This window comes from Mercenaria mercenaria, chromosome 5 (assembly GCF_021730395.1).
Source record: "Mercenaria mercenaria strain notata chromosome 5, MADL_Memer_1, whole genome shotgun sequence".
Lineage (NCBI taxonomy): Eukaryota > Metazoa > Mollusca > Bivalvia > Venerida > Veneridae > Mercenaria > Mercenaria mercenaria.
This window is the reverse complement of record NC_069365.1, coordinates 59,453,645-59,464,034: the sequence shown is the minus strand read 5'-3', so window position 1 is coordinate 59,464,034 and position 10,390 is coordinate 59,453,645. Positions and strand designations below refer to the sequence as shown.

At 36.4% G+C, this 10,390-nt stretch overlaps 1 protein-coding gene across 1 annotated transcript in view; it reads left to right on the top strand.

The window, feature by feature from the left end:
* The first annotated feature begins 1,536 nt into the window (after nucleotides 1-1,536).
* Nucleotides 1,537-10,390, top strand: part of LOC123557358 (golgin subfamily A member 4-like) — a 58,390-nt gene continuing 49,536 nt past the window's right edge. Inside the window, exon 1 of the mRNA XM_053544631.1 lies at nucleotides 1,537-1,968. The gene's annotated coding sequence lies outside the window, so the exon portion shown is untranslated. The remainder of the gene's footprint in view (nucleotides 1,969-10,390) is intronic.

Genomic DNA, 10,390 nt, shown 5'->3' with positions numbered 1-10,390 from the left:
TAAGATGGCGAAGCGTGACAGTAACAATACGATGGTGATAACACGACAGTACGATGGCAAAGTACGACAGTACTATGGCGAAGCGCAAGAGTACGATGGTGACAATCCGTTGTACTGTCGCTCTTTTCAATCGTACTGTCGCGCTTCACCAACGTACTGTAGCGCTTCACCATCGTAGTGTCGCGCTTCGCCATCGCACTGTCACCCCTCACTATCGTAATGTCACCATCGTACTGTCGCGCTTCGCCATCGTACTGTCGCGCTTCGCCATCGCAGTGCCGCGCTTCACCGTCGTAGTGTCACCATCGTACTGTCGCGTTTCGACATTGTTCTATCGCGCTTCACCATCGTACTGTCGTTGTTCGCCATCACACTGTCGCGCTACACCATCGTAGTGTCACCATCGTACTGGCGCGCTCCGCCATCGTACAGTCGCGTTTCACACCATATTTTCTCTGTTTACGTAAGGACCGACTTTAATTAAACTCTGTATTGTATAGTATTGTCAACTCTGTCCAACTGTCAAATAATTGGAACGCTTTCCGGCACGGGTATTATTGAAACGAATATCACCAGATCAGATGTTATTTAAATGAAAATTAGTCCGCAGCTGTTATTTAAACGAATATCACCCGGGTGTTATTCAACTCCCCCGGCAGAATGTCACTAAAATGAATATCATCTGGCATGATGATATTAAAAAGTATCATATCTTATATTGTTTGAAATGTACTATTCAAAAATAGTCTCCTTTGGTCTATGGCTTTTTTACATTGTTTACCTGAGGGATAAAAAAAATTAATATCAACCGGTAGGGTGTTGTTTAAACGAATATCACCCGACTGAGTGTTATTTATGAACAAAATATCATTGTATTCAAAGTTAACCTCTCTGTGGAAAATAAATAATAATGTATTTACATGTAATTGATTGTTTTGTGAGAAAATGTTGTTTAATCAGCTCTTATATTTCAAGCTATGAAACGTTAAAAGTATATATTGTGAGAAAATGCTGTTTAATCAGCAGCCATGAAACGTTAAATGCATATATTGTAAGCAGCTTAAAATAATTAAAAAAATATACTCTTGTTTAAATTTTGCTCGTAAAGTTTTTGGGTAAATTTTATATAAAACGTGTTAATTAGGTCTAGAATGCAGTTGGTTGCTTCCGCTTTACCGACAGACCCTATCTTTTTACAACTGACCCCGAAGTTTATTTGAAGAAACATATTGGAAAAAACTCTTTGGCGCATGCTTGACGATATGATGGTGACACTACAAACAGAACTATAGATAGATTTAAATAAAGCATAGGGAATTCAACATTTTTGTATCTTGTCAAAACCTAAATATATTTTTAGTTTTCGTACCAATTACAGATTAGCACATAGGTTAAGAATACTGTTTATGTTCAACATTCAGCATTGTTTTGCCATGTGGGTTTGAAACTCAGCGACGACAGTCAATTTTCTTTCTAAAAATCCTAATGAGGATTCGAACCCGTTCTAAACAATTTGATAGTTTTCTATTTGCATTCTACCCGGCTGAGCTATTTCGCCGTATACGGTATTGGACAGTTAAAATAAATAAATACTGATATTTACTTTTCAAGTAATGTACAACCAATATGAATGGACGCGTCCTCGCGTTTGCGCGGGAATCACGTTATCATTGGGGATTAGTATGTGCATGCGCTGTCTATTTTCATGTCTATAACCATGCACTCGTATATACCTACATAGTCAAATCGTAACCTTAATTTTAGGTGTAACAAGTGTTAAACTTTTATGATGAATATACCATGTGATCATAGTGCAATAAGGAAAAAGGAAGTAAATTGATATTGCCAACAATAAGGCTTAAATACATAGTTACATAGTTTACGTAGTTACACTAATCGTGTACATTATAGAAGTGTAAAATCAACGATGAGACAGTAAAAAAGGGTTACTAAGAGAGACGATTTGTTGTAAGTACTGTTTTATGTCATGCATTTAAGTCGATAGTTGTACATGTACGGAAATATCATTTATATTTATTGTTTACTAGTTAGATGTATTTCAGCGACCTGTACAGCCAATCTTGAGTCAGCAACCCTTACTTTAAAGTTTTTATTATGGACTGGATACTGCTAAATTGAATTAATTTTATATACCCTCAATTCGAGTGAATGTGTTGCCGCAATGTCAAATAGGTTTACACATGTAGTTTGTTAACAAGTCGCTACATTTCAAACCGAAAGTAGCCTTGTTAACTTTCAAATCGAAAGTAGCTCATTATAATCTTCTGACAGTGCGTAGCATTGAGGTGGCATCACTGGTACCAGACCAGAAAAAAAGCCTCTGTACATGTTATACCCTATCCCTAGGTATTTTTATACGTATTAGTTTAAAAAAACATCACCGAACGTATTGGTATTAAAACATCAGCGCACATATTAGAAGAAAAAATATGTGCACGTATAACTTGCACCTATTAGTTATTTACGTGCGCACGTATTAATATAAAAAAACATCTATGTCACCTTTGTGCCACCGTATAGCATACTATATTAGTACTTTCTTTTGAGATACAGAGAACGGGCAAAGTGTACTGTGTTGATTCAGTGTTTTTTGTATCAGTAACATTATTACTAGGACAGTCTTTCTTATTTTTGATAAGCCTAAGGAGCCGACCACTTGAACTTCTGGGAGGGGGTAGGGGAGCTGATATTTTACTTGGAGACAAGATGTTTGTCCGCTTTCTATGAAAGTCCGAATATTTTTTCAGAACTTGTAGGTCAAAATATGTTTTTCAGAGTAAACTTAACATTTTTTTTTTCAAAATACTTTTGTTATTCAAACAATAATAAGCACGTTAAAGAAAGAAATATGTTCTGTTTTGAGTAATTTGCTTTATTAAGTACACTGCAAGTCTCTTTGATTATATTTTAAAGATAAGAAACAGTTTGTTTCAAACTAAAGTTCGTAATTTTGAGCACAGTCATGTACATCTATAAGCAAAATAGTACATAACTATAATTTATATGACTGATATCTAAAAGATAAATGAGCCATTAGGGGCATAGCCAGCCGAAAATGGATGTTGAGAGATAAATCAGGGTGTACGGAAATGATCCCGCGGGAAAAAAATGAATTGTACAATCATGTAGATCTGGTGCATTTTGAAGTATATTTGGAAATATAATCTTCCCTTTTACGAATTATTAATAAAATAAATCACGCCTGTGAAAATCATGTGCAGGCCCTGCATTTGGACTTAATAGCTTATTATGCTAGTAGCTACCCTATACACACTTGTGTGACTTATCTGATATAAATATCAGTAAAAATGTCTGATAAAGTTCACCTATATCTTTTAATGATTACGTTTAGATAAAACAAAAGTCTTAACTATTTAGAAGTTATGCAAGATACAAACAATCTGGTGGGAAAAGAAAGGGAATAGAAGCAAATATCTTGTGTAACTGTGAGACAGTCTTTCTCCTGGACTTCAGCTTCATATAAAACCACAGATGTCAAGTTTACAAGCATAAAGAGCAGAAAATTCCTTATAAAATGCTCAGAGTTCTGAATTGTCGGCTTTCTTAAGTAAATGCATGCCGGTTTTTTTAAGGTTGGTTCGTTGGATGCACCCTCAATCAGATAGTGAGTACACAGTATACCAGGCTGTATGAGTTTTTCGGTGTTAGCTGTATAACGTGGATTTTGACCTATATTATATAGTAATCGGGGCACAGAACACGTGCGGGCTGAAAAGATAAACAATTGAACACCAAGTCTTAAAAGTTAAAAGACATTGAATATCAGAAGGCACATAATAAATAGAGGATATTTAGTAGTTTTGTTACATACAAACTAAAACAATTTATTCTAATCTTAATGATTTAATGATAATTATATTCTATTTAATATTTTATCATCGCAAGAGAACTCGAAAGTAAAATTTTATTTAGGTAAGCTGAAAAATCTTAAATTTCATGAAAATATTGACTATGAAAAATCACTATTCCATTATATTTGTAAGTATTTACCTATTACTTTACCCAGATAAAGAAAAGGATTTCAACAGTTATTTAAGTTCTCCCAACCTGCAAATGTTCAACTGACTCCAAACTGATTTTTTGCTTTAAAAGATTTATTTAAACTGAGAACTTAATCGAGTAATTAGAATTGTTGGGGCCACTCTTGACTAGAGTTTTATTTCTATTTCTAGGCCAACTAGTCATGTACGCGGGTCGAGATATTGTGCTAGTGGGTTGCTTATAGCTCGACCCTTCGGTCAAATATTTATATTTCAGTGGTAGATGTGGGTTCGTTCTTGGGGTGCTACACGCCTGGGGTCAATTATTTGAGTAGTATAGGGGCCACTTTGGGGGCAAACAATCGGGCGCCATCTTGGATGACCTAGTTACTATAATTAGTAACTCATTTGCATATAAGAATTCATAATAAGTGCGCGTGTGCGGCGGCCATTTTGAATTCTAATGACGTATTTATGAAAATGCTTAGGAATGTCTTGTATACTTATCTAGGGCGTGTTCGCGCACATCGAGGGTCAGCCCTACAGGTCACAATAGCCTAGATAGTTTTCCCTATATATTCTATATAAAACTGACGTTTTTCAAAGAGCTACCAAACATAGCTAGACCCATTTCAGAGAACAAATCATTTTAAAGAGTTATGATAAAACTGATATAAAATGAAGAGAAAAGTAAGGGTCATGTATCTTCTAAGAGAGATTTCTCTGGTCACATTACTGTAAACTGACATCAAAATCACACTTCTGTGACCCGGAAGTACTACTCATACTAAAATTGAGCTTGACTTCACCGAATATAACCTGCTCTCCCACGTTTCCTACCAAAATGTCAACAATACATCCACAGTGAAATTTAAACAAAAACTAGCCTCAGTTTAGACCTCTGTTAAGCGAAAAATTAGTATTCAAATACTTGACAGCCATTACGCGACTAGACCAGATGGCTCACACACTGGTTCCTTTTAGTTTAGTTAGGCCCGGAGATAACACGAAAACAAAGCTATACGCATGCGTTATAAAGAACCTCTAGTAAAATCATTCGAAAGAAAATGTATAATATAATTACGTACTGCTGACCAGTCATTAAAACCCTACGAGAATACCTATTTATAAAATGAAATTAAAAGACAAAATATTACCTACTAAACGGATGTAAACCCGTCGATATCTCACGCTAAAATGAACCAACACTCTTTATCCGTTTAGAATACAGATTAATACCGTCGTTTCTAAACATAAAATAGCCAATCAGAAGGCAGGAAAAAGAACCAATAAAACGTCTCCAATAAAGTCGTTTTGACCAATGAAAACGTCAAAATCTTAACCAATCAACGCTCAATATTATTAACGAATGACATCGCGAATTCAGAAGGCGAATCGTATATAAGAGAGTGCACAGCCGTCATCCATTGGAATTCATACGGGTGACATGGAAAACTTTACCGTTAACACTTTCACCGGCGCGGACGAATTTTGCGGGGATCAGGCGTTCTCTTCTGCAAATGATAACGGTAAGTCTGAATATTGATCAGAGAATAAACTATTTTGACAGGCTTAAACCCGTTCTATAACGTACAAATACGATGATTTTACATAGCGCGATTTATGAGCGCATTAATATAATGATTACAAATTATTTAATAAACCCGATACGAAATACAATAGAAATAATTAAATTATTCATGCAACTTACCAGTCCGGATAAATTCGCCTAATGAATCAATGGTTGTATAGAAATATCGTTTCACTACCAACAGCCAATCGGAATGCAGTATTTTGACAAGCGGTAACGTTTTTCCAATACAGGTTAAGACACGTATCGCTTTACGTCTACTCCACGCTACACATATATTGATTTTAAAGAGCTCCGTTTACGTTTTATACATAATTATAGAAATGATTATAGCAAAATGTCATGAATTTACCGATACGAAAATGAAACAGAAATACCTAATTTAATCGTTCATACAACTTACCTGTCCGGATAAATTCGCCTAATGAATCAAATCTTTAGATGGTTGAATAGAAATATCGTTTCACTACCAACAGCCAATCAGAATGCAGTATTTTGACAAGCGGTAACGTTTTTCCAATACAGGTTAAGACACGTATCGCTTTACGTCTACTCCACGCTACACATATATTGATTTTAAAGAGCTCCGTTTACGTTTTATACATAATTATAGAAATGATTATAGCAAAATGTCATGAATTTACCGATACGAAAATGAAACAGAAATACCTAATTTAATCGTTCATACAACTTACCTGTCCGGATAAATTCGCCTAATGAATCAAATCTTTAGATGGTTGAATAGAAATATCGTTTCACTACCAACAGCCAATCAGAATGCAGTATTTTGACAAGCGGTAACGTTTTTCCGATACACCTGACAGGTTAAGACCCGTATCGCTTTACGTCTACTCCACGCTATAGCAAAATGTCTTTAATAAACCCGATACGAAAAATGAAATAGAAATACCTAATTTAATCGTTCATACAGCATAAACCGTGATATGCGCTTTACCTGAGATCCTTTAATCGAATGATATTTACCTGTAGAACTCCAGTATATAACACTTCGTTAACTGCAACCAATCAGGAAGCAGAATTTTGACAAGCGATAACACGGATCGACTTTGTTTTCCAATACTGAGATAAAACCGCAGGGAAAGTTTAATATTTGTCCTTTAAATAAGAATTATTGAAAATGAGTGCCTCTTGTCTGGTTTTTACCGGTTTAATCCAGTATTACTATTTTAATTAACCAATCAGAATTGAGATAAATGACGTTCTTACTAAAAATACAAGCCTCCTTTTGAAATCGAGGCTTTGTGGCGAGCATATAATAGCGCTTTCATCAGACAAAATCATTCAGAAGTCAAATCATGGAGATTAGCTCGGGAGTATTCGAGAATATGATGAATTCCTTCGCTGCGGACCTAAAGGAAGTGTGTCCGGTACATCACAAAGTATGGCTTTACGAAGTGCATTACAGTAAAGTACATTTTGGGTTTTCGGAAGACATTTGGGTAGAATTATTGACAAGCCATATAAGAAACAGGAATTTGAATGTAGACTTCTCCATCATCCACACTGGTGATCCGTATACGGACATGGAGATTAATTTGCCTGACGAACATTATTTGGTAGACATAGAGTGTGCTTTACGCGACTTTCTGGAAGCGAAGGGGTGTCTCTATGTTAAGTACAAGGACATAACAAAAACGAGAATAGAATTCGATATGAATTACTCTACATGGGTATATATGCTCCGACAATACATGAGCAAATATCATCCGAAAATAGAACTCAAGTGGTGCGAACATAGCTTGCAACCAAATTCCTATTGCCCCTGTAACATCAGCACAGAACCCGAAGGACCCGGAAATACTTACATAGATGTACTAACTATGCTCTGTGATCATCATGCAAACAGAAATTGGTAGAAAAGAGCATTTTAAAGCGTTGAACTAGTTGCTGAATTGTATTGATCAGTTACACGAAATTTGTATGAAAGACAGGCTAAAGAGGCAGTTTTAAATAGTGTAAATGATGGATGTGTTACCATGGGAAATCTCTGTAGAAAACTATTTTCTGGCTGTGTTAGAAAGACCGTATATATCGTTATGTTACATGTTGGACTATGACCCGTATAGAATGGCTCTTAATAAAATAACGACACAAAAATTTCCCAACCTATGCATTAAACAGTGGTTAAAGCAAAAGAGCATATCTTTTAAAGACACTTTGATCGTCGTTTTCATCAGATGAATTTCAATATTGGGGCGAAAGTGACTGGATGACTTATATTCCTGAGAACGAGGAAATAGCGCTTCATGTCAACGATGTGATACGAGGGGGTTGGCCAAGAATTTCAATACGATTGGTTTTCCAGTTCGAGAGAAGAATAATAAACATGATTTATTTTACTGTAGATATCATTGATGTAGTTCTTCATTTAGAACTGCGAGAGACGCTTATTAAAAAGCATAATATGGATTTGTGAAACGAAATAAAATACAATAAAGGAATATGTCGTTTTATTTTAGTACACCTACCGACGCCTAATCTTTTCCGTCAAATCATATTCGAATTTATAGGTTATAAATAACAAAGACATATTGTTCTTTTAATTTTTTTTGCCAAAGCTTGTATTACTAAAACAGGCTACATGTATCAACTAAAATAAGAAACAATAAATTCATCATTCGACTTCTTGCAAATACGCATCAAACGGTTTTAAAATGTCCTTCATTTTTCGTCCGGAACATCGGTTCATAATATAATATACGCAATACAGCCGCATATGTTTGAATCCGTATCCTGTATTTGACTGAAGTTCATCCAATAACGCTTCTTTTAACGCTTGCTCAAAATGAACTTTGTAGTGCTCCGGTCTATTACCTAGTGAATCGAAAAATTCGTCGGGCCCTCTTTTTGGAAAGTAAAAGACCACCCAATGTTTTCCTGATCCCTGGCTCGTGTCTGTATTCGAAATGACGTATTGTCCTCTACGTATTTGAAGTTAGTCCGCGGCGCCTATTGTCACAGGGTACTCTTTTAACATTTCCTCGAGTTCGTAGTTTTTTCATTTTAAAATGTATAGGTGTTCCAATCTATAGTATCTTGGGTCATGCTTTCGCGATATTTCTTACGTCTTGGGCTGTCTAAATCACGACTCAAAGGTGTGTCCATTTTATACCTATGTCGCTTCAGATCACTTTGCTTTCGTGACTGTCTTATTTCCGACCTAGCAATATCAACCGCTTGGGCTACGGGTGTCACAAGTTTAACTACGGGGAGATCTTCCCCTTTTTGTTCTTGTGATTCCCTTTCTCGTTCCTCTTTTAATTCGGCCATTTTCTTCGATATGCACCGCTTCCTACAAAGTAACGGCCCATATGATCAGGCCGTACGTATCCGTCCTCAGGTCTTTGAAATGTTGTATCATTTTTCAGGGTCAGGTTTATCCGGGACCCATTGTTCTTGTTTATAATCGTACACTTCTATGGAAAACCCCTTTTGACACGGTGAAAGTTAAAGACGCCAATCCTTCTTACAACGTTCATTCATCATCATCCGATTCTTGATCGTCATCACTTTCTTTATTATTATCCCCCATTGAATAGTCTCCTTTGGTTTTATGATCGGGCCACAACTCAACAAAAGGTCTTTTCTAAGGGCAATGGCTTGCCGAATAGATTCTTTGACAGTCATCCCGTGCTGATTTTTAAGTTTCTTAGCCGACTGTATAATCTGCTGCTGAGTAGGGTCGTTTTGTAGCTCATAAAAGTCGATTAGAAATCGGGCATAATTTTGTCTCAGTCTCTTTCTTAGTCAGGCAGCACGTCATTAGCGGTGTGACGGTACGCGTCTTCAAAAGAGAGCCCTTGTTCCGTATAGTTGTTAACTTTAGCGCTGAATTGTTTTTTTAATAGATTGTCTGAGAGGATACTGAAAACGCTTATCCCATATCTCACGGCGTGATCGCTCTTCTATAATCTCAACTTTTCTACGTTTACCTGGAGGTCCCTTGATCAAAGATCGTTTCTTTACAAAGCTTGTAACATTATTTCTATTTTCTGTTTCATCATCACTATCTCATCATCATCATCATCATCATGGTCATCATAATCCTCTCCTCATCTTTATCCTTGTCATCATTTTGTCAGATAAGTATCCTTCTCCATTGAAATAGTCTTCTTGTTTATATTCATCATTCGTTCGTTTTCTCTTTTCTGGATTGATCGCCTCGAAAATGTTTTCGCGTAAACGGTGTTGTTCTGGGCTGCTCGATTTTAAGTCTATTACCAAATAACCGTGCGGTCTTGATGTCGCTCGTTCAAAACCGTTTCATAAAGATGTTACTAGACGAAGGGTAAATTCTTCTGGCCAATGTAGCAACTTGTTGTCTGTCAATAGGATTATTAAATAGCACCAGATACTGCGTATTCAAAGCGATATCTCTACAAGCTTTACCTTGAGGGAACAAATTTTGGGTGAGATATACGACAGATATGTTCTGTGGTGACTGCCCTTGGTAAAGAGATCAGCAATTCTTTGATCGCATTTAGCTTCAGTCATCAAGTCGTCAAAGACCAGCAGGTTCCTTCGATTAACATTTAGTATTGGGAATCGTTTAGGTAGTCTGGAATACCGTGTACAAATTCGACCCCGGAATTTCACGCCGAAGTTCATCATACAACGGTTGCCATTGTCCAAACACCATATGATACGCTCAGGCTGAGGTCTTACAAGATTTGATGATAACAGTTTTCTTGTCCATTCAGTTTTTCCGCTACCACTTGGTCCAGAAACGACCATAGAAAATGGATGTTGAAACGTG